General features: G+C 35.9%; 1 protein-coding gene across 13 annotated transcripts in view; it reads left to right on the forward strand.

Moving 5' to 3' along the window:
• Fhit (fragile histidine triad diadenosine triphosphatase) overlaps positions 1-26,463 on the forward strand; it is a 1,402,288-nt gene that overhangs the window by 128,179 nt on the left and 1,247,646 nt on the right. For 7 of the 13 annotated variants that reach the window (XM_013144142.3, XM_013144139.3, XM_063257178.1 and 4 more), the window contains one exon: positions 447-509. The exons of the other annotated variants lie outside the window; for them this stretch is intronic. The gene's annotated coding sequence lies outside the window, so the exon portion shown is untranslated. The remainder of the gene's footprint in view (positions 1-446; positions 510-26,463) is intronic. 13 annotated transcript variants of the gene reach the window in all.

The raw sequence follows: 26,463 nt of genomic DNA on the forward strand, positions 1-26,463 counted from the left end.
AACTGATTTTTGTCTTTTCCCATTAACAAAGATGCATTTAAATTCAATAACCATAGACATTTATATTACCTTGTATATGTTGAGTAAAATGAGAAAAATAAAGAGATATTCTTAAGAAATCTTTCTCTGTGATATATAAAACCGTCAGGGACCTCCATACTCCGTTCATGTTTCCAGGTAGCCAATCCTGTCATGAGTTTTGCAAAATATATCTTCCTGGCATTGTACTTGTTTGTTAGTTTTTTTTCTATTTAGGGTTTGAGATGCTTCACCTATATAAGTATTTTATATAAATAGCAGAATAAAAAATGTCTGGCCATGGCAATGACTAGTGTTACATCCAGCACCCAACAAGTCATCACCTTCCCAGCTGCCAGCTCTCAATTGGATTATTATGGTGGGCTCACATCTGATCTTCCTGTTTCTTCTCTCTTTTTCCCTTGCAGCTTGCTTGCCGTTGGTTTGAAACACATAAACCAAGTGATCCTGCTACAGCATCATCTACTAAGGTCTGCCTTCTGCATATAACCTTTTTACTTCCTCCCGAGAACACACTGTAATTATGACAGTGAGCTACATGGTCCTACCCGACCTGCCCACAGTTATGCTCCCTCTGCAGATACTTGAGTGGATGGGGTTTGCTTCTTCATCTCCTCGAGATCTTTTCTTAAAGACTTTCTGAGACTTACCCTGACTGCCTGTGAAACTTGTGGCTTCCCTCACTACCCACCCCTTCCTGACTTCTTTTTTGTAACAGCACTTACTATCACTCAACGTGTCAAATATTTTACTACTTAATTGTGTTTTATCATTTATTTCCCCCAACTACCCAGAAGACACAGAAGACAGAAAGATAAACTTTTTGGTTTTGAATTTTGTTTTCTCTGTGGTTCACTGCTGGGCCCTAATGGTTAGAAGAATGTCCAGATGATAATTATTTGATTAAAAATAAATGAGTGGGGGGCTAGGGATTTAGCTCAGCGGCATAAGCGCCTGCCTTGCAAGCAGGCAGTTGTGAATTTGATCCCCGGTACCGATAAAAAGGAAAAAGACAAAAAAAAAAAAAAAAAAAAAAAGGAGTGAACATGTGGCTGTGAGACTCATGTACACTATAAATGCCACATTTGACTCTGAACAATATGAACAAGTGATTTACTCATTCCATTCATACTTACTGAGTGCTTGTTGTGTGCCAAACCACACAAGTTATGCCTGGAGATACAGTGGTCTTCCTGGAACTTACTGTTTAGTTAGTGATACTGACATTCAATGTGAATAAATGTGTAGTGTCCTGTGTTATAGATGTGGCATGTATGCTAACATAATTGGGCAACTTGTCTTACTTTGGACTTGGGAATTAGTGAGACTTCTTTGAAATACAAGCATGAGGCCCTGGAGTGGGGAGGAAGAGAAGAGGGGGCAGAGACAAAGAGAGATAGTGACAGAGACACAAACACAGAAAGAGGGAGCCAGGGATAAAGGTACAAATGCCACATCATTTCTTTCCCAGATGCAAGGGGACTTCCATCCAACTTTCTCAAGCTACTTTGATTTTCATTCACAAACAGCATCAAAATCACTGAGAGGGCTGAGGCCTCTCAGTGGGCCTGAGGTAGAGCTGAGCTTTCAAGATATATCAAGTTTGCTGGTGATGCTGATGCTGCTGGTCCATAGTTTGAGACCTACTGGATTACAGGATCAGCATGGCATGACTTCACCCAAAAGGCACAGGCTTATTTTGAGGGAGGATTATCTGAGAAAAGGTGCTGCCTGCAAGGAGCTTTGAAAATAGGGTTGCAGAAAACAGGAAGGCAGGCACAAAGGAACTGGAGATAATGTCTAGCCCCACCCCCTGGGCACATCTACAGATTTGAAACTTAATATAATTTCTATCCTTGTTTTCCTTTCCATTGGCTTGCGGTAAAATTTTTGTTCCTCTGGAGTCAGACATGAGTGGATTTGAATTCCAGTGATGTCACTTACTGTGGAACTGCAGCAGACAAATAATTGGCATGAATAATCAGCATGCACTGGAAGTAGGGGAATCTTGGTTCAGCCTTGGAGGATATCCTACACAACTGATACCTTTTTGATAATTTTTCAAAGTGGTGAAAAGGTGTTTGTTAAGACCATTATTATAAACTACAAGTTACAGTATGACAAGGTGAGTGCCTTGAACTAGATGGCCCCATATCTTCCCCTACTGCTTATTTGTGTGCAACTCTGAGTCGTCGTATCTTGAATAGTAATTCTTCATCTAGTTACTTCATCTGTATAATGGGATTAGCAATACCTATTTCACAATGTTGTGGGGACTGGAGAAGAGGGAATATGTCAAGGATTTTATATTCCTTATTTTCCCAGAAATGCTATACAGTACTGCTCCTATTTAAACACTTTCCATTGAAGATTACAGCAAGTGCCCCTTCCGCAATTCACCACCCTGGAGAGTTCTGACTGCTCTTTCCCTAGTCTCCTCCTCACCTCTGATTCTAGTCCACATGAGCATTAAATACATAGTTTTAAACAGTTTCAACCTAGTATCATTGTCCACATCTAGAAGAAAGCCTTATTTGCCAAAGTGACTTTTAAAAACTTTGGAAAACGTATTCAATTTTAAGCCATATATTGGAAGTAAGTGACTTGATTTTCAGTGTTGTGGGGCATTTACTTCTGGGTTTCTTCTACCTGCTTGGAAATTTGCAGATCATTGGTTAAATCATTCAAGAGCAATTTACAGAGCATGGTTATATATTTGAGAACAAATGAATTTTAAAAACACATAAAATCTTTTTTCTTGATCTTTTACTTGTTTTTGACTAGAAGAACTTTGAGAGTCTGTTGTATCTTAAGTTTTCAAGGATTTGCATACCTTACATGAAGTAGTTTTAGCTTCTTTTTCTTATAGAAAAATATTTTGATTGAATATGTTAAAATATAAGCTTGTTCCTGTACTCAAATGTATTAATTTTTGCTTTTTATTCAGTAAAAATTAATTCTTTAATATAAGCATTTATTTATTCTTTTCTATAAGCCAGTTTTCTATGAATGGTATTTTTCTTTCAGATTTTTGGTGACTGCAAGAGAAAAACCTTTCTTTTGTACTACATTAACTTCACACTGTATTTATATTAAACAATATTCTTTGGAGAAAAAGAGGTTTGGTGTACTCAGTGAATTATGTACCCTCCTGGAGGCTCTGCAGACTGTTAATGCTCAGTGGAACCCAGCGGTTGTAACTGATGAAACATCAGCATGGAGGCTATAAAATAAAAAAGAAGTAATTGGGGACATGTTGGGAGCTGGCAAGTGGAAAACACTAGCAGATGTACCATTGCAAAGAGAAAAGAAAGTTTAAAAAAATCACAGTTACTACAGGAGGAACTGCACAGATGGATGAGAGAATTAACATTTCATTCAGATAGTGGATTAGAAATTATATTTTTATTTCTAGGGCTTAAAAGAAGTAACACTTGGACTTTCACAATTAGACACATAAGACTACTTTACACAAAGTATATATACCTCAGATGGATACTTGTCTGTGATATTTTCATTCTCTTAACACATAGTGTAAGCATTGCTGGAGCAAGAGATGATTATCACTGTCTTTTCTAATTCCCTATTTGGTGTTACCATGTTGGTAGGTTGAAACCAGAAGTGGTGAAATATTTACACTATGGATATTTCCAAACTCTGCAGTAAGCCCCCTCCCAGCCAGTTAAACATTTGCAGACTTTCTACCAGTTGGGTATCTTCCTTCTCCTCTATTAAATGGAGGGCTATGGGTGTTAAGTGCTAGTTTATTCAGAGAATGCTTCTCAGCCTGATGAGTGTGATAAGAAGACCCAGACCATAGGGTTTGGCCTCCTCTTTGTACACATATTGTTCTGATACAGAGGTCAGTGTCATGCCTATATGTTTTCAAATATAAAACTGTGGTCCTAAATCATCGTTTTCTCTAATAGCTGTCTCCAACCCAAATTTGCTATGTAGGTGTGCTGTGTTGTTTAGGAGAAAATGCAATTCTTTTTCTTCAGTGGTATTATTATTTTTAATGCCATATGCTTAACTTGTGCTTTCTGTTCACATAGTTCTGTATGCTTTCAAGTGTTAACTTGACAAGAATGGGCTGTTGGTTCAAGAAGCAATTAGACCCTACAGTTAGTACATTGTTCACATAGCTTTTCCTGTGCTCAGGAGTATCTGCTATTAAGAGAGCAAACGTAGTGTGGGAAAAACAAGAAGACACAGATTGATAAGACCCTAATCTGTGTTTGCCTTCTGTTTCTGCTTCTTCTAAGGTATTTTATCCATCTTTTTAATAATTTTCATGTTAACATCTCAAATTGTCACATGTAAAGACTAACCTCTTGAGATGTACTAGGGCTTTCTAAAGACATTCTATAATTGAGAGAGGTCTCTTGACAATGTAGGTAGGGTTAGCTTGCTGAATATGTACTATCCAAGCTACAACTCCTGATTTGTTGTTGAATGACTTTTTCTCTGTAGCCTTGTAAGGCTCAGACTGAGTTCAAATATAGTATTTGCACAATTAGGGGACAATCTATGGATTGCTATGTGGTGACTTTCTAATACAAAAAGACTTCTGGAGTGTATTTGCTCAAGACATATCTGAATATATAATGTTCACTGAATATTTGCTGTGTGACACTGCAACTGAGTTTTATGAAGCAACCTATATTAATCTCATGTAATCCCTAAAATAGCTCTTTGAGTTTATGGTATTATTATTAGTCATATTTATAGAGGGTGAACCACAATTTTGTGGATGAAATAGAATGCTTTGGGTAATTGTAGCAGAGCTTAGAACTGAACCTAGAGCTCACTTGAACTCAGAGCTCATGCTCTTAGCTACCTTTTTTATTAATGAGGGGATGTATTAATTAGGATTCTCCAGAGAAGGAGACTCAATACAAGGAGAATTATTATAAGAAATTGATTCAAATGATGGTGGGGATAAGAATCCCCACAATCTTCTGTTTGCATACTAGAGACCCATGAAACTGGTGGTACAGTTTCAATGTGACTCTGAAAGCTTGAGAATCAGAGAAATGATGGGATAAGTTTTAGTCCAAGTATAAATGTCTGAAAACTGGAGCACTTATTGTATAATTTCCAGACTGAGAGCAAGAAAAGACTAATGTTTCTACCCCAAAAGAGGGAACAAATTCCCTTATTCTGCCTTTTTCTTTTAGTAGGGCCCTGAAAAGATTGGGTATGTTCATCTGATTGGGGAACACTCTTTTTTTCCCAGTCCATTGATTAAACTCTTCCAGAAATGGCTTCTCAAGCACACCCAGAAATAATGTTTTACCACTTACCTGTGCAGCCCATAGCTCAACCAAGTTGAGACATAAAATTAAACACCATGGTATCTGTAAGAAGCTAAGCTCATAAACAATTTGTCTGGTAATCTATGAACACTGCTCAAGTGAGAACTCATTGTGAGAGGGGGCTGTTGTATGATCCCTGCAGTGGGGACTGGTAAAATGTCGCCATCATCTAGTGAAATATGAAAACAGGAATAGATACCAGGGTAGTAACTTCAGTAACCTCCAACGAGGCTGTACTATTCCCTTCCATTTTGAAGTGAAGGTGCCTAAGAGAAGTTCTTTGTTCACCATTAATCTTCTACCGGACTGTCTTATCACAAATAGTAAATGTTTATTAACTCTAAAGCATTGATAAGGCCAGTGGGATTAGAATCAAATTTATTGTAAATGACTGATAAATTCTGCTTATAAATATAATGTTAAGAGGTTGGTGATAGTAACAAGATTTAGTACAACATTATGGAGAAGTTAGCATGTGTTAGATACAGTTCTGTTACTTTACATATAGTGATAACAACACTATTTAGACACAATAAGCACCACTTTACAAATGAAGAAATGTAGAAACAGAGGCTCTGAGTTACTTACCCACAATTACAAGTTGGAAAGGATTGAGTTGAGAGTTGAGCCTATGTAATCTGGAGCCAGAACCCCTGTCCATAACTCCATAGGTGTGGAATAGAATCTAGGTGCCATGAAAAATGATATATGTAAGATGGAGAGAACAAGCAAGAATTTTCTCTCTTGGTCCAAGTTGCAGGCAGTGTAAATTTACACTTCAGACCCCAGAGGCAGGATTGTTTTTCTTTAGTTGCTGCTTGAAATGAACATGGGCCTTTCTTTGTGTGCTCCTTTCTCCAACCACAGATGGTGTCCACTGAGGCTAACTTCCCTGGGACGCTTCAGGAAGTAGAAATAACCAGGGGAAAATGAACAGTAATTATCTGGCATTAAGTTGAGACCTTTTGTGTGAAAGGCATATGAAGATAGACCTTTCTGTGACTTTGAGCCTTATCACAGGCCTTCAGCTTTTCTGAATAAAATTTTAAATAATAAAATGTTGGACTTGGCTTTCAAACCAAATTATCCTATAGTATTATTTTGAAAGACCTTTGAAACAAGTGACTGAAAGTTATTTTTTCCTCCCTGAAGATAGTTTCTCTTTACTGTTGAGAGCTTAGAGTAAGTACTTTCAGAAGTTGTCCAGTAAATAAAAGTGTTTAATGAAAGTAGTCTGATTTGAAAAAGTAAACTTAACATGTTGCATGTTGTTTGCCATAACCTTGTTCATTCATTCAGCAAATATGTTATAGCTTTTCCTTAAAGTTCACCAGGCACTGTCTAGGCACTGATGATACCGGAAAGGACATGAAAAACAAAAGGGACATAGTCAATTAGCAAAATAAAACACAAAGGGAACATAATTAGAGCTTTTGAAGAGTGCCAAGAAGCAAATAATAGGGAGCTATATTGGGGAATAGTGACCTATGCTAGCTAGGGGAAGACGACATTGTACTGAGGATACCTCAAATGCACTCACAGGATAAAATTAATCCTCAGTAAATGTATATATTTGTAGAGAACAAATATCTCTTTTAGTGATGATGCATTAAGTCTTTTTGCACCTTTCTGTCCCCATTTGACTTCCTATGTCCTTTCACAGCCTCTCTATGGTGTGTAAGACCAGCTAGGGACTAATTGTAAAATATGCAACACATTTTTTCATACTATGTATTTACTCTTCCAAGTCAGTTCCTGGCATTGCATCTCATGGCTCATTTGCTACAAAAGTAAGGTGATTTTATTTACATAGGAAGAATTCTAGGACAAGAATGTGCCCTATTTTCCATTCTATGGTACATTTGATTGAGTAAACTGAATTTAAGCAGAGGGACCTGCCCCCCAAGCAAGGTGACCTTTCTTGGGTGAATTAAATCATGTCTCATGTTGCTTAAAAGATGAAGTGATTCCATAGAAATGTTGAGAGAGACAGAAATCATCACAGACTCTACTCTCCCATTTTCTATTTGTATTCATCTTTTAAAAGAATATAAGAATATCCTTCACTGAATAGACTTTAAGAATAAAATGATTGGAAGTTGTGTTTGAGGTTGGATAATTACATTTTTTGTACTGTAGACTGTGTGATAAATATAATTTAAATACAATTTTATTTAATGATGTGTTTATATTATGATTCATCACCCATTGACATAATTAGTAACATTTTGACTTTATGTACCAAAACTGTACAATTTGGACACTGACATTTTTTCAGTTAAAGTATAGTTTTATTTAACTGAAGATAAAGCCTTTTCCCTCATACTTTTAAAGCATACCTGTAGCTTTTGTTCTTGATTGCCATCAAATATAAACTGTCAGTGTGAATAGGAGGACAAGTGTGCTGCTAATGTTTAGCAGAGAAAATGATTTTTGTTTGATGTGGAGCAAGATGGTCTGGGTTCAAATTATGCTTCCTGCATCTTGAGTTGGACTTTGGGAAGTTACATTAGATCTCAGTGTTTGTTTCTTAATCTTTAAATAGATACCTATCTCATAGTACATATGTTCCTGCTATGTTCCATGTTTCCATCTCTTATGGAAGAGAATGAATTTAAAAGTAATGTAGTGTTGCTTTTAGTATAATGAGATTACTAATACATACTTTAGCATTGGAAAGAATTAAGAGTTACTTCTGGAGGTTGTAACTCTGGTCCCTTGCTCTACAGAGAAAACTTCCCAGTCCATCTGTGATTAATTTCATGGTTCTCAGCTTGGATAATGAATTTAGCACTGCACATGAAGCTATGGCCAAGGGCACCCCCAAAGTCACAGGTTAATGGAGGCACATTCAAGGCACATCATTTTTGCTCCAATATTTGAGAGAATTGAAGTGTGTACATATAGTACTTTAAATGCAATATAATTGTATTATGAGGTGGTATGAAAAACTTCATGAATTATTGAAGTACCAGATTAACCTTCAAAGAATATCATATTTACATTTTAAGATTGAATCCTCCAGGTACCTAATATCATTCTCTTTTGTTATTTTGAGGATTGCAGTAGAAATTCTTGAGAAACAGAAAAACTGGTGGGCAATTTACTTGGCAGGAAATTCAAGGATTTTAAAAAAGACATCTCTTAAATTTTTCAGCATTTTTAGATACTGAGAGTTAATGATATTATGCAACCACTTTTGTGCAGCTGATGAAATTCCAACATGACTGCAAGTTGGTTTGATATACAGATTTACTTGGCTGTTTGGGAGATGGTTTTGGTCCTGGAGAAAAATGCTTGAGTCTTGGTATATAGGATTCATATATGGCTTCCCTCTTGTATTTCCTGTTTGACAGTGTGTTACCTTTGTCTTTGTTCAGTATTCTTATTCCTAGTCCCATACTTTCACACAGGCCTCAAGGGCCAGGCAAACCTTTTCTTTGAACCATATTATACTTGTGTGTATTTGCTTTCTAATCATCTCCTCTCAATGGTCTCCAGGCATTTTTAAGAATGAGATTAGTAAATGGCACTTCCATCCGTCTGTTTGTACAAGCTATAAACCAAGGAATCATTCTGGGTACCTACCTAGCCTTCACCATTCTTTCTCCCAGTATATGAATTATTGCTTGGTTTTCTTTTATTTTCCACTGTAATTATGCATTTATTAAATTTATTGTTTCCATATGATTTGTGCCCATCTCTGCCACTGGACTGTCATTTCTATGAAATCAAGCATTGTCATAGTTCTATTGTCTGCACTGAGAACAAAAACTCAGTAGTTAGTTTGAATGAACAAATATCTTATTGGCCATGGAAAATTTAAGACAAACTCATTTATGAATGGAAAAGGAGAAGGCATATTACCATATTCCTCATATCCCTCACAGATCTACTGGGTTGATTTTGTTTTAGAGAAAAAGAGTATCTTTTGACAGGGATATGGAGCACAAAGTTGTTTGAACCAAATGATGCTGGGAAGGCTAGAGTTTAAAATTTGTGTTAGAGGCACTGAAGATCTTTAGCAAGTTGTAGACCTAATGATCTCAAACTGTGACTCCCTTGGCAGGTTCAGGTCAGTGCTCCATAGTTTGCTGAGACCAGGAGGACCAGTAGTTCATTGGGAGAGATGCAACTCTTAGGGAACTTTACTCCTGAAGTAAAGTTCACTTGTCACAATTTTGCATTAATATGACAGGCATTGAAAGTCTGCTTCCCAGGTTTCAAAGCAAGGCTCATTCTACTCCACAACTCACTAAATTAAAATGAGGAGAAAGATGATGAAAACAGACTTCAGTGACTTTTTTTTAATCTATGCTGTTTTCTATGCTAAGCACTTATGTGAGAAAGTGATAATAGTACCAACATTATACGGGTGAGAAGAGCAGTTTGAGCTTACATAATTTGAGCTGGGATTGACTGAGAGAAACTAGGTGACTTGGCTGGAATTAGAATCCCGGTCTGACTGACCCCTCAACTTGGGCTTCTGGCTGTCAATAATCACAGCAGTAGAAAAATAATTATAAGGATAAATATTATTAATAATAGTCCATCTACCAGTCACCAGAACAGTATATACATTTATTTTTTCCTTCTCCTCTTATTTTTTAAAAATAGATACGAAATTACATGTTTCTAGGTTTTTTGGAGGTTTGACAATTTTGTTTGTTTGACTAGTTGGCATCCTTTGGGGTCTTAAAAGTTCAGTTATAATAATGATGATGATAGTAATAATAATAATACTTGAAACAACATAGAGAATGGAAAGGGACCCCAAGGAAAGACTGAGCACAATTTCATAGTATTTTTGAAACTTTTCTAATATTCTTTTGTGTCCACTAGCATCTGTAATCAGTATTTACCTGAATGTCATAGAGAAAATCTTTTTACTTTTGGCCTATATTCTATGACTGTAGTGATAAGTGGTAGTTACCTGTGCTTATTCCTTATTTGATGTGTTTTGATACAAGAAACTATTCAGCCCAAGGGGAGACCATGTCCTGCAGGTTAGAAGTGCAGGTGCTAGACCTGGACATTAGTCCAAATACAAGTTACATTACTTTCCAGATATTTTAACCCAGGAGTGTTTCTCTGTATCTCTTTTATTGATTTCTCAGATTTTTATTGAATATCTACTACATGTCAGGTGATGGGTTTGAAGCTTTGGTTAGGATAAGGGAGCATAACTAGACATGGTCCTGGTTCTAGTAAAACTTCAAGTTCAGTTGAACACATAGATCTCAGAGATATAAATGAATTTGTGATAAACTTAATGCCAGAGTATCTGGTGCTGTCGGGCATACTAGAAAGAAATGATCTTGGCTCCGGCTATGTAACTGTCAGCTAATGCATGCAGATCACTCAGCAAGGTGTTTGGTACATATTGAGAGCTGAATAAGTGGTAGCTATTGTTACTACACAGCTAATTTTCCTACAGAAAGAAATAGAGACATGAATGTATTTAGTAGAACATGACTTGTTGGTTGGCTTTTGTTAGTATCTGGATATTATTCTTTATAATGTAATTCCTTGACCATCTTATGTTTTTTTCTAGAAATGAGAATAGTATAGTTATTAAAATCATTGCTTAAAGAGAGGCCATTAATGGAGACATCTAAACACAGTCATCTTGTTCCATAGTGAATGCCAAAATAAGGTAAAAAAAGAAACAACTAGAAGCCAGGGCCTTAGCCGGCACTGTTTGTTTGGTAAATTTTGATTCATGGTCTCATTAATGCCTCATCAGCTTTGTGACCCTTAATCAGGGCAGGTAGCTCTGTGCTGAATCTTCATCCCTGGCAGCCAAGATAGGCTTGTGCTAATGATGATTGGTCTCTTTGCCTCTGTAATGGACTGGTTATCAAATATAAAGACATTGCATATCTAAACAAATTCTTATTACTTTCAGCCTGTGTACAATTTAGCAGCAAGTATTTCATATCTCACAGCATTCAGTAATTCTACTTAATTCACTGCTTGTGAATCAGGCCAGCTGATGTTTACAATGACTGAAGCAAACATGTTGCCCTCGAAAGGAGAAAAATGAAATCACAATAGACATTGCATTGCATAATTGAGAAAATGTCCAGAATGTGTGTGTGCATGCGGAGGGGTGTCCTCTTTTATTTGATTGGTGGTCTTTCTCCTTTTCTCAGGCACAGATTTTCACATGGGTAAAAATGAGAAAGACAATGTTAATAGCATGCTAAAATAGCTCTTCCTTGAGCCAAAATGAAAGCACCAAAGTAACTGCACACATCCAGTGTTAGGTTTGCGTGAATGTGTTGCTTATCATAAGAGTGTGGACTTTGAGATGAGACAAATCTTTACTCTGACTCCTACTAACTGATCTTAGAGCAAGCTACTTAATTTCTGTGAGTCTTTATTTCCTGATTCATAAGAAGGGAAATATAGCTGTAGCTAACTTAAAGACTTTTGAAAATTAAATGAATTTATTTCTGCAAAGCACCACACATAGGGACTGCTGAGTACTAAGTGCTAAGTTATTGTTCACTTGTGTGTGAGTTTTGTTGACCCAGTTTCTGATTTTTGCTGCCTAGAGTTTATGAATAAGTTAGGACAGCCCAGTTGATACAAAAGGTAAAGGCTCAAATTTTATTTAATTACTTATCTCTCTAGACATAGTAAAATTTCATTGAATACTAGTTTCTTTGGAGTCCAACTATGTTAGCATTAAATTAATGACACACCTAATGTGGAACTGGAAATTGTAAAGTTGATGTATGATTATCATTTTAAACATTTGTATTACTTCAGAATTTAAAAATTCTTTCAGCATATATTGCTTTAAAAGTCCTTAGAACATAAATTATTGTGTTCAATCCATAAATTAATGCTAGCATGTAAGAAGGTGGGAAACTTACGTTTTGTTTGTATATTTAAACAATGTATATTAAACTATGTTTGTATATTTGTTCATATGTTCTTTCCTTCTTTCAATAAATACCTGTGGTGTTTAGATGTGTCACACACTGTGGTCACTCTGCTGAAGCATATAGACAAGCTCCCTGTCTGTACAGTCCTATCTTGGGTGGGTCCTCCAAATAGTCATATTCAGATTCTGAAAAGTTATATAGGCAAGGAAGATATGACCTGTAAAAAATGTTTTATAAATTAGAGAATTGAGATTCAGCATGGCTATTAACTGGCAGGGCCAGATCCCAAACTGCAAATTTCAAGTCTTTTCCATTGAATCCCACTACTGGCCTCAATGAATATTTAATTTGGAACAAATGTTAGAGATAGCCTTACTGTAGTCATTTCATTCATTTTGCAGATTTAAGATGCTGAGGTTTAAAGTGCTTTAAACAATTTCTGCTTTAGGGGTAGCTATCATTTCCAGTGAGAAAACCTTTTATGACATGCCAAATCTTTGGACATAAACAGCTTATTCTGTAGTAACATAGTAGTTGCATTTTAATAAGCTTTCTGTTACCAAAAATTGAGCATAGAAATTGAGATAGTTTTAGATTGGAAATCAAAATTGTTGCTTTCTTCCTACCAAGAATTTAAGAAACAAGAATAGTTACAAAACCTAAAAGCCACTGAGCAAATTCAGTGTTTGATAACATCAGCTTTCCTCTAGGAATAAAGGACTTTCACTTCTATCACCCACTACTATCACTATGTGTTTAGACTTTGATCACCCACTGTTACAGTAGACCTAGCTCAACTTACTCAAAACTGTTGTATTTTCTAGACATAGAGGCTTCCTCCTGGTGTGTGGTATGGTACCCAGTCTAGATGGTGATTGAGTTTTCATCAAAGCAGTTGGCATACCTCCTTCAGGCCAAATGCCATTCCAGGTACAAAAATAAACAAAAGAGACCATCCTTTAAGTAGTTGAGCCTATATTTGTAGAGACAAAAGGATTTTTCCTTCTACCTTCTGAGGGTTCCATAATTTGAATCTGTATAATAAACTGATGATAGATTAACAGGAGAAAAGTCACACAACTATAACATGCACATGCACAAGGATATTAAAAATTATAACACTTGAAGAAAGGCCAAATAATGCTTACATAATGTTTTTAAACTACAGAAAAGAATAATGACTAGTGACCTAAAGTGGAGGGGAGATGGTTGCAGGATGTCAGAGAGTGAAGAGAAGAAATTGGTAAATGAAAGTTGACTTGTGTATAAAATCGATGTATCAGCTCTTAGAAGAATTGGTGATACAGTGAGTCAAAGTCTTGTCTGGGAGAGGTGGGCGTCAACTTTCAATCTCCATTCCTGTGGTATGAGTCAGTGTTCTTGGTTGATTGGATTTCAAGAAGAGGATTCATGGAAATTGTATTTTGCTGTAGGAACTGCTTTTAGTGAGATAAGAGAATTTCAGAGGAAACCCTTTTCTGGGCTTATAAGGAGAAAGACTGATGAAAGATAAGAGGGCAGGGTCTCAGTTTAGTAGTTGTAAGCACTCAGTATGCAAAAAATGCAGTACTTAGGGGTGTTGTTTTCAAAGCCCTAATGTATTATATTGGAACACAGTGATAAGGAGGAGGAAAGAAGATGAGAAGAGGGAAGTGCAGGAATGAGGACCATTATGACAGGTAGCAATAGGTTCCATCCTCATGGAACCTATTATCAAGGTAAGAAGAGTCAGACTGAAGGTGTGGAGGTGAAGACTGATCTGTGTCCTTTTTTAGGAGTGCCTTATCAAAGATGTGATGAGTGAGGAAGTGAGCTTCTTGGAGAAACAGTCTTATAGGTGGAAGTACACCTAGAAGCACGCAAGTACCTAGCAGCAAGCACAAGGGTCTTGAGGTTGAAATATCCCAGGGCTGTTGAAGGAAAATAAGGAGACTTATGGGATTGGAGGGAAGATTACCAAAGGGAGCAAAGGACCAAAGACCTGAGACATACACATCATGGAACTTGTAGGACTTTTCTCTGGGTGAAATGGAAGGCTACCAGAGGTCTTTGGCCCAAGAAAGGATGTGATCCTACCTAGGTTTTATGAGTCTTCTGATAAGGATGGATTGCCAAGGAGCCCATGCAGGAGCTGAGGCAGTTGGGGATTATTGAAACCCTTCCAGTCAACGCTTAATGGTAGCTTAATTTGGAAGCTGGTGGTAGAGTTAGTTAGTGAGAAATGGTTGGATTCTGTTAACTCTTTGATGATTGGGCTATAGGTGTTTACTTGGGCCAAACTCCTAGGTGTTTGGCCCCAAAAGAGCAGCCAAATAGATCTGGAAAAATAGAGCTGCCATTTGTGGACTGAGATACGTGTCAGTGTGAAAGATAAAGGCACACCAAAGGAGAATATTCCTCCAAATCAGACAGTATGTGGCCATAGCTGTGACACATGTTCAGATATAAATATGAGTGAGAGTATAAAATCTGCCCTCCACTCTTATGTACATTTGTCCCCCTCTATATACTTATACCATTTCTTTTAGTTAATCCTCACTGCTTACAAAATGCGCACTTGGAAGAGTACCATTCTGTTACTACTTAGTGTTATTGTTAAGTCAGTAGGATACCTTTCATTGCTGTAGTTACATTTAAGGTTTATTTTTATGCTAACTTTAATAACTGGCATGCTTGCCAAGAGAACTACACTGAGAAGATGTGTGAAGCTGGTTTTGGGTTTAGCAGGAAAAGAAAGATGTAATATAGCTGGTACTGTAGGGACTAGAAATGGTGCATCATATGTGCCTAGGTTTGCTAGCCTTGCAATGCCTGCAATAAAAAAAAAGGTGTATGTTTTTTTGTTTGCTTGTTTTGTCCCATTCTTCCTCTTGAAGCACTTATAGTTTTCAGTGAGGAGGCACAAGAATTATTTTTCCTTTTCATTTTTTTTGAGGCCCATTTCCCTCTTACATCATGAAAGAGATCATGCATGAAAGATTAGATTGTAATATCTAAAGATCTTGATAAGTTGTGTAAATACTAAACTAGAATGCTCTAGGAGGTAAGTCATTTACCTTAATGAGCAATACCTTTGGCTGGTCATAGTCTATTTTTTTCTCTAGCATTCATCACTGCCAGATGTACTGTAATTAACACTCATTTATTATATGTACTGTTTTTTTTCCTCACCAGAACATGAACCATAGGGCAAGAGATTTGCTGTTATTCAGTACTATTTCCTCAGTGCCCAAACTCATTTCTAAGAAGTGTGTGTTGACTAGGGGTTGAATGAAAAATAGTAGTAGTAATTTTTAGCCTAGAATTAAGGCAAGTGATTATGTAAGGTAACAGCACTTTTTTAAAGAATCAAGGTAAATAATTATTTAAGGTAAGAGCAAGTTTTTAGAAGGAAACATCAGTTTTAGAAGATGAAAGCTGTTGATACAATACAAATCAGTGTAACGACCAATATATGATATAATGAACATAGTTATTAATTAGAGCAATAGTAAAATAGACATTTATCTTAAGAAGATTTATAAATGTCCAATAAATATTTGACAAAAATATTCAACATCATTAATCATCAGGGAAGTACAAATTAAAACACAATACACTATCACCTCCTATTTCTGAGAAAAGCTATTACCAAGAAAGTAAATGTTTGTGAGATATGGACAAAAGGCAATCCTTGTAGTATACAGATGATGGGAATGTAAACTGGTAGAGCCATTATGGAAAGCAGTGTGGTGTTTCTTCAAACAGCTAAAAATAGAACTACCATATGATCCAGCAGTCCTACTGTTGAGTATACAAGTGATACGTAAGTTCATGAATTTAACTCTTTCCACAATTCTGATTGCAAACCAAATCAAACAAGAGTCAAATCAAATTTCCCCCAGAAAGTCAGCATTGACTCTAACCATTGAATTTGATTTGATTCTCATCCAACTTTGTTTGTGACCAGAATCATGGAAATAACTAAGTTTGTGAACCAAGGTACCACTGTATATACAAAGAAAACAAGATCAGTATGTCCAGAGATATCTGCATTCTATGTTCATTGTGACGTTATTCACAATGGCTAAATTGTAAAACCAACCTAAGTCCTAAGTGCCTGTTGGCAAGACACTTAACAAAGAAAAATGTAATAAATATTCTATCTATCTTATCTATCTATTCATCTATCCATCCATCTATGGAGTAATATATATATATATATATATATATATATATATATATATACTATATATGATTCTTTTTAAAGAATAAAAGAAAAAATATAAAGTTTTCATTTTATATTATTTATCCTTAAAAAAGAAATAAATCCTATTATTTGAGTTAACATGGATGAACCTGGAAAGCACTATGTTAAGTGCAATGAACCATGTACAAAAAGCCAATTGCTACCTAATCTCATTTATATGTAGGATCTAGAAAAGTCAAAGTCATAAAATTAGGGAGTGTAGTGGGGACTATCAGGGGCTGAGAAGTGGCAAGAGGGTAGCAGCTGAGAAATATTGGTCCAAGGATGCAGCATTTTCAATGGGTAGAATAAATTAAATAGAGCTGTTGTACAATGTAGTGAATATTATTAATAACTATGTCATATGGAATGTTGCTACAAGAATAGACTTAAAATCTGTTCTTACCTCACAAAAATTATGTGAGATAATGTTCATGTTTATTAGCTCAATCTAGCCATTCAAAAATGTACATATAATCCAAAACATGATGTTGTACATGACAAGTATATACAATTTTTATTTTACTTAAAAAATATATAAAAATAGAGAAGTGAAAAGTAAAAATCATAAAAGCAGAGAGTACAATGGCGATTGCCAAATGCTGATGTGTGTATGTGGGTAACACATGGTCAAAGGGTACACATTTTTAGAAGGAAAGAATAAACTGTGGCCTCTCCCTGTACTCAGAGGAACTTGGTGGGCCCAGGAGAGCATTGGTGAACTCTTCTTCCACCCAGAGAAGCTTGGCCTGCTGACAAGAGTGTAATGAGCTCTCTCTCCACCTGGAAGACCCCAGGGTGCTCTGCCAGGCCTCTAGTAACACAGTAGTACCCCAGCTGGGGCACACACATTATGGGCAGGTGGGTCTGAAGCAGCAATAACAGTACAAAGCAAAGGTTGGCTCACATCAGTACTCATAAGCTAGTCAGTCCAGGAAGAATCCAAATTTCAGCCACCTGGCCTTGCAGAGGAATTCAAGTAGCTGACCCCTTCTCTACACTGTGGGACATAGAGACTGGATGAATACCAGCTATACAGTGGGACCCTGACTAACATGCACACAATAGTCAGATGAGATTAGTGAGATTGAAAACAATGAAATATGGAACAAGAGGTGAAAATGACAAGATGAAAAACCAAAATACAATCTCAGACCTCCAGTCCATCTGGAACAAGTACAAGAGGCATCAACATAGAAGATATTGGAAGACACACACTCATAATTTATGAAAAGTGAAGTAAAGAAATCCATGAGGCTATAGAGGAGATCAGTTCAGAAATAATATCTCAGGTTAAAAAAAGAAATGATAACCTTATTGAAGGAATTGCTCAGAATAGCTAGAGAAGACATAGATAAAAAAATACAGAACCATAGGAAAATGATGGAAATCTTGAATGAACAATATAGGAAAGAAATAGAATGCATGAAACATTCAAAGAGATAGCTAGGAAATTAAAACTTCCTTTGAAAGCTGGAGAAACCTTTTGAATGAAATTGAAGATAGACTTTCAGACCTTGAAAACAGGATCATGCTTAGTGATCACAAAAGGAAAGATCTCTTAAAAATAACAAGGAACCATGAAATAACAATTCAAAACCTCTAAGAAATGAAAAGAAAAACAACATAATAGTGATAAATGTCAATGAAAAAAAGCAGGGATCAACATAAATAATATAAAAGCTATTTGCAGAAGTAATAGAATAAGCACAGATAAACAACCTAATACTGTACCTCAAGCTTCTAGAAAGAGAAGAGCAAGTCAAGACCAAAGCTCATAGAAGGGAGGAAATTATAAAGATGAGAGCAGGAATTAATGCCATAGAGACTAAGAAAACTATACAAAAGAATTAATGAATCAAAATTATTAAATCCTTAGCCAATGTTATCAAGAAAAAGAAAAAATGTCAAATTCAGACTTTATGACCAAAATAAAACTATACCAAGACATATAATAATCCAGATTTCAGAAATTCAGCACAAGAACAGAGTATTAAATGCTGTTAGAGAAAAGAAACATACTACCTATCAAGAAAAGCCCATTAAAATTAACACAAACCCTGAAGTCAAGAATAGCTTGGAGTGAAGTATTTCAAGCCCTGAAATAAAACAATTTCCAACCCACACTGATGTGCCCTGCAAAACTATCTTTCAAAATTAATGGAGAAATAAGGTATTTTCATGATAAAAAACAACTGAAGAAATTTATGTCAACCAAATCAACTCTAGAAAAAGTACTGAAAGATACTCTAGATAGAGATAAAATGACCACAGTGTCCAGAGTAATAATTGAAAGAAACTACCAGGCAGAGGAAGCAATTAAACAGAGGGGAAATCAGGGAGCAAACAATGAGAGTAACATGCCAAAGATAAGCCAATACATATCAGTTATGACCATCAATGTAAATGGCCTCAACTCCCCAATCTAAAGAAAGAGATTGGCAGAATGGATCAAGAAACAAGATCCAGCAATATACTGTATACAAGATACACATTTTTAACTCCCAAAAAAACTCACAGACTTAAAGTCAAAGAATGGAAAACAATACTCCATGCAACAGGAACCCATAAAAAAGCCGTGGTAGATATTCTATTTGCAGACAATGTGAACTTCAAACCAAAAACGATCAAAAGAGATAAAGAAGGTTGCTACATACTTGTTAGGGGAAGAATTCAAGAGAAAGAGATAATAATCAACAGTGTCTATGCACCAAATATGGGGGCGACCATTTTTATAAGACAAATATTTGTAGACATGAAAAATCAAATAAACAATAGCACAGTTGTAACAGGAGCATCTTAATACTTCATTGTCACAAAGAGAAATAACAAAATTGAATCAAATGTGAACAAATGGACTTAAAAGATGTTTAAAGACTGTTCCACTTAGCAACATCAACATACACATTCTTCTTGGGTGCACATGGGATGGTCTCTAAAATAGATGATATGCTAGCCCATGAACACAGTTAAGTAAATGCAAAAGAATTGAAATTATCCCATGCATATTTTCCAACCATAGTAAAATGAAATTGGAAATTAAATGTAAAAGAATCCATGAAAAATCCATAAACATATGGAAATGAATACTCTCTTGAACAATTAGTGGGTCAGAGATGAAATTAAAGAAGAAATTAAACAATATCTACAATCAAAAATGCAGATACAGCATATTGGAACCCGTGAGACACAATGAAAGCAGTCCTAAGAAGAAAATACATAGCAGTGAATTCTCACATCAGAAAGCAGAACAAACACAAACAACCTACTGCTGCACCTCAAGTTTCTAGAAAAAAGAAAAGTCAAGTCTCAGGATTAGAAGGGCGGAAATTACAAAGATCAGAGCAGAAACTAATGCCATTGAGACTAAGGAAACAATACAAGGAATTAATGAATCAAAAAGTTGATTCTTTGAAGGAATAAACAAAATTGATAAGCCCCTATTCAATCTTACCAAGTAAAAGAAAGAAAAAAACTCAAAATTCATGCAATGAGGAATGAAAAGTGTGAAATTATTACAAATCCTTTGGAAATTCAGAAGATTGTGAATACCTACTTTAAAAATCTTCATTCCTTCTTTGCCCTGATAGATAATATCTGATAATTATCTACTAATCTCTGTTAATTCATCAAAAACAACAATACTTTCATTGTTTGATCATTTTTTCATCCTTATATCTTGCAATCTATGTAACTACAATACACCATATATTAAGCATTGTTAATCTCCTATTATTTTCTTTTGAAATTCTGTATTGTTTTTATTCTTTTTTAGTTTTAAAGTGAAAAAATAAATTGTGGAGATCTTTTGCATTACATGATGACAGTGGTTAATAATCACGTATTGTATACTTGAAAGTTGCAAAGAAAGATCTTAAATGTTCTTGCTACACACAATTATGTGAGGTGATGAATATATTAACTGGATTGTGGCAATCACTTCATGTTGCATATATATATTCAAACAAGTAAACAAAATAACACAATAATAATAATAACACCTCTTCTCAGGCACTCACCTGTACCTGACTTTAGATTATGTGCTAAGTGTTTGATACTCATTATCCCCTTATTTGTGAAGACAAATATTCAGGCTCAGGTAAGTTGCACATGAATACAATTAATAAATGTGGTTTTACAGATTAAAAACATTCTAACTTCATATAGGAAAGTTAGCCTTTACTTTGCTAAACATAGTTTTCTTGTAGAGTCATTTAAAATGGCTGGAAAAAACCAAGAGAACAAACTTCTGGGCAAGTGGAAGGATTGACTGTCTTTTATCAGGCTGAAAACCCAGAGGTCGTTCAGGAGTCTTAAGGGGTTGTTCTATAGTTCACAGTGCTTTCTACTCTGCTAATCTCTAGCAGGAGAGACCTTTTCTGCACATGTTATCATTTCTCAAAGTTTTTGACTAGCTACTTGCAAGGAATCCCAAGTCAGTATCGGGGTAGTTGGGAAAAGGGGTCTCAGAACTTTCACACCTCAATCCATGCTTTTTTAGAAAAGTAATGACTAGAGTGGAAAGAAATGGGGTTAAGGGGCACTGATTTCAAACTTCGTTGCATTGTGTCAAGTCTTCAGGCTACCTTTATTTTTGTTATTTCAATATTTTTCTTCAAGTCAACTCATTTTTGCCTTCGTTTATTTAAAAAAAATTGTAGATGCTACCATGAATGGAGGACTACCTTATTTGCTACAAATTCAAGGTTAAAATAGAGATATAGTGAAAAAAGCACCATTAACTTCATGTTTTAGAAATAAAGAATAAAAACAATTGAGTATAAATCTAATTGATATTTTAGAAATGCTGATCAGAGTAGCTGCCAATAAAGGAATATTTAGCTCATTGTCACACATTTTAAAGAAAAAGATGATTATTTTCATTCTGTCAGTTTTAATATTAATCAGTACCAAGAATTCTGACATATATGCAAATATATTTCTTTGCAAATATATTGTATATGTGGAATGTTTGTGTGCAAGTATATATTGTATATATGGGATATATAATATATATTACATGTATAGTAAGTTTAAAGTCCTATGATAATTTAACCATCAGTGGTCAGTATTCCTTGGATTGTGGAGACCTGGACAAGATGCAATAAGCTGTCACCAACTTCTACTTGGCTTGGACCAGAATACTTGTTTGGGCCCTCTGCAGGAACAGGAAGTTTTAAGAAATGTGTATAATTAAACTATTCTTCTTTTTTCCAGTTTACTCTTGTTAAGCTCTTTAGTGAACCTGAAGTCTGCCATGTTAGAAAATCATGACAGCAAAGTCTGGCTCTGCTAGCACAGAGTGGGGTACTTGTGTCACACTTTCTCCCCTCACTATGTGTAATATAGGTTTGCCAGAATAAAGCTTCCTGGATTTATTCTTGCCAAGAGTCCTTGCTTCCTTCACAGGTAACCCTAACAGACGTCTTCTGCTTTAAGTCATTTTCCATTTTACTAGTGAGAAACACTAGCTTAAACTTACTTCCTACTGTCTGTTCTCTGTGTCCTTCCTGTGTAACACTGATACAGGCAACTATGATAAAGTGAGTGGGTTGAATCTTGCCCAACTGTGTCCTGGAACTCCTATCACCCTGCCCTATTCAAATTTGCCCTTAGAAAGTTCACGATTGACCCTTAGGAGCACTGTTTGGCAATGTTCCTACATGAATGTATAATTTAGGAAAAGTCTTTGTTCGGTTATGGTAGACTCTTTGTCCTATTACACAATCAATTAGACGTTTGCAACATGGAGACGTTATTATTACAGGCAGATGGTGAAATGTTACTCTGTCGTTCTGTGCCTGCTTTGATTTTCTTGCACAGCATCGTTTTGGGATTTCTGTACAAATTGCAGTTTATCTGGAAAAAATTTAAAGCTCTGAGGTTCAGTGACAAGTTCTTGGTTATGAGCACATCCCCTTTATCTATAAGCAGCTAAAAGGGCAGTTTGACTAACACTCCCTTTGCCCTGCATGCTGGGTGGAGAGCAGATGAGGTCCTTGTTTCCTTAGTGCTGTCCTAGGGTACACAGATTTGGAGGGTCATGTTCACACAGTCCTTGGAAAAAGCTCCAGTATCCACCCAGGCGGAGGTAGAAGAATTTCTCATGTGGGATTCACTGACAAAGGAGATGGAGAACTCTATTTATCAGAATTTCAAAGGGCTTCTTCAAAAGAAAGAAAGGTGTCCAGGTCAGAAGGGAAAGGTTAGTTGTCTTGAGTGTGACGATTGTGGTGCAGGAAGGATGCAGGGTGGCACAGAAGTCATCTGAGGTGGGCTTGGGGTATAAGGCAACTAGAGAGAGATTAGTGTTTATTGAAGTGGCTGCTTGAAGGTTGAGGAACTGGGTTATTAAGGAACTATTTTGAATTATTTTGCTTGTAATGTCTTGGAAAATTCCTGTAGAGTTATTCTTTCTGGATATATTTTTGGGCATATGTAGGCCTCAAGGCAGCCTTACTTTGTTTGAGTTATTCTGTAAATAAAGTCATATTTGCACAGGTACCAGAAGAAATGAAGGATATTAAAAAACAGAAGTCCTTAAAATGTGTGTCCTGCATGTTTGTAAGATAGGGTTAGAATTGTTGTCCAGTAAGGAACAGCCAGGCAGATAACTTGTGTTTATGGAACTCCCAGAGAGGTTCCTTGGGGCCTTGCTAGAGGAGAGGTTTGAATGACCCCTCCTTTATAAGAAGAGATTTTATGGCCAGATTCATAGCCATTTTAGTATGCTTTTGTATTAACTACAAGTATTATTATATAAGACAAATATCAGAAACAATGAATCCTTATTTGAGCTGTTAGTAGGTGAGCAGAATAGTTGGTGAATTGCTGCAGTTTTTCTTATAGTGTATGTCATATGTAGTTAGAGAAGGCTGAAGCCATCTGGACCTTAAGAATCTGTACAGAAACTATCCTCATAGTTGCTAATTTTTAATTAGTGTGTACTATGTGTAGGAGATTGTACTCAATACTGTTATACTTTATTGCTATAAGTTCTCTCTTAAGTAGGTACTATAATCATTCTAACTTTGCAAGTGGAACTCCAAATGGTACTACCTAACAGTTAGGGTTGATGGTGAATACACATATTATATATTTCTATTGGCTATATGTAAAAATGGACTTCCATAGTGATTTGGTCATATTATTTGGCGAACGTCAGACATTCTAACAGCGTTTTGGTACATATTATTATGTCCACACACAAATGAAAATCTTGAGGCTCAGAGCACTTACTCAAGAGCTTATGTGTGGCACAAATCATTAGTCTAATTCCAAATCTCCTGTTGTGATATAGTGTCCTGTTCTGACTCTGATTCTATCTCTTTTCCAAATATGTTGTAGGTTTTGCATTGTATCACCTTGCTTTAATCTCCTCCTCTTTGTTTCTCTCTCTCAGCCTAGGAATTATTAGTGTTTTTCATTCAATTTATTAGGGGGGGCTTGTCCTCTCCATTGGATGATATTTAACAGTATCTTTTCATGGCCTCTGGCCTGATTATTGAAAATATTCATTATCTTCCTGTTTGTGACAACCATGGATGTTTCCAGACATTACCTTATGTCCTCTGGGAGCAACATGTCCTCCCTGTTGAAAACTTCTCCCTCAGATTTCTCTGTCATTGAATGCTTACTGCTTTTTACAGTAAGTGTCAAGTTTCATCCATGCATTATATCCCTAAGTCCTCAAAATATCCTACTATTTTATTTGTTTAATCTTACAGGAGAGGCAAAGTCTGAATATTTTGGCAGATTAATAATTTGCTTAAGAGTTGCAAAGTTGCTAAGGATGGAGCGAGGATTTGTCTCCACTCTCTGTATGACTCCGGGACCCTGGGCTTTATTTCACTGAACTCCATGGTTGTATTTGGCTCAACATTAATCAACCTTCGTATATTTCATTGTTTGGGATTTGTTCAGCTAGTAAGCTAGAAGAAAATTTTAGGGGAATTATAGGTCATACATTTCATTATTGTCTATCATTATTATTTTTACACCATTGGTTTTTACTATTAATCCATTTTCATTGAAGCATTATCAAGCATTATCAATCAGGACCGTGTCTTGATTTTGATCCTAATTTCTAAGCATAAAGATCATGTTATTGAAAATAAAGTAAAATAGATTTGCCTTTAAGAGAACAACTATTTCTCCAAGACATATTCAGATAACTTAAAGGCAACAAATTTTCTGGAAACTCTAATAGAAAAGTTTTCAACAAGCTAATTTCATTTCAGCAAGCATATAATTTTTTAAACAGGGACATAGATACTTTAGAATTCTAAGGCCTTATTTTTCTCAAAAAGAGTTTTAACAATAAATTAAATAATTAATAGACTGTTAAAAGAATAATTCCCAAAGAGAGAAGCTGATAAAGAGAAAAGGAGATTAATATAGTAATATAGTAGGTTCTTCTGATAATGGTGTAATGTTAATGATTCTTGGTATTTGCTGCTGCTGAGTATCTGTGTCCACCTCCTTTGACATGTGAATTTCCCTTGAGGGCGGGGAGTAGCCTTCTCTCCTGTATGCAATGTTTACTGAGGTGCCAGTCAAGCACCTTACCTTCCACTGACCACGTAGGAGTCATGTGACCCAAAGGAAGTCCCTGTCTGTCTGCCTCTGTCTCCTTCTCCAAGGATTCTGAATTTTTAGAATGTTGATCCAGAGAAGACATATGGCTGGAGCTATTCTTCCTGATGATTGTAGCTTGAAGATTGTAGTGTGAATTCCCTGGGATTTTGGCTTCTGTTGCTTATAAATTTGCTTCAGTTTTTATGCTGTTTTACACTTGCAGTATATTTTGTTTTCCATTTAGATAAAGTGAAGCCAAATGATTTGTGTTTTGTCATTCAAGAGCCTTAACGGACACACTGATATCTGATTGATGATGGGGAAGAGAGTAGTAGTAATAGCAGATAACATTTATTGGTTATCTAATTTAATTGTATAAGTTAGATATTGATATATGCCCCCGCTTTACAGATGAAGAATCTAAGATTGACAAGGCTACACATTTTGCCTAAGATTATACAAGTGGACAGGCCAGGATTTGAACTAGGTGTGATCTGAGGTTCACAGACTTCTAACCAGTACACTGACAGATAGGGAGGATGTATTCTGCTTAGGTAAATTTTTTTCCTTACTATATTGTTTTTTATCTTGAGATAGAGCCATTTCTCTTTCCTGTGTTCTAAAATGATAAGCTACAAAAATGAAAGTGTTTTATTCCTTGTCTTCATATGGTAAATTAGAATAATTTTTGTTAGTTAAGTGATCTGAATGAAATGTCTTTATCAGCCACCAAGTTAACAGAGTTTCTCTTTTTTAAAACTATAGCAGATAATGCCATCTTGACAGATTGTGAGTGGCAGAGAGAGAAGTGTTTTATAAAGGATGCAGATGCAGATATTACAATGGAAAGCAAAAGTAACAGGATCAAAAAACTCTGAATATTTCTATGTGTGATGTCCTTAGTGCATTTTTACTTTTCTGTTTCCTGACAATATCATATCTTGGTATTTTGCTGTTTCCTGATGATTTACAATGGATGACAAAGAGAAAAGATGCACCCATAGAAAAACCATTGTTGCTGGTTATAGATTCTGATAGTAATGAGCTCCAAACCCTGTGTTTATTTATTGGATGATTCTTCTATATAATTGTAAATATGTATCATTACCTTTCCTTTTAGGATTGTTGTTTCTGTATCTATTATCTGTCAATCCATTCATTCTTTCTCTCTCCCTCCCTTTCTCCCCAACACAGACACAGTCTCTGTCTCTCTGCACTTTCTCTGTCTCCCTCTCTGTGTCTGTCTGTCTGTCTCTCTTTCACTGTCACACATAAACAGATACTTTCTTTCACTAACAAAGTTGAGTAATAAAATTGACCTATCTATTAAGAAGCCAATGCTGTTTGGAATTTGACCTATTTTCTATGTAGCATATTTGGTTAAACATCTCTAATAGCAAATTAC

Source organism: Cavia porcellus, unplaced genomic scaffold (assembly GCF_034190915.1).
Source record: "Cavia porcellus strain 051 isolate PalLab524CR breed Dunkin Hartley unplaced genomic scaffold, mCavPor4.1 scaffold_10, whole genome shotgun sequence".
Taxonomy (NCBI): Eukaryota; Metazoa; Chordata; class Mammalia; order Rodentia; family Caviidae; genus Cavia; species Cavia porcellus.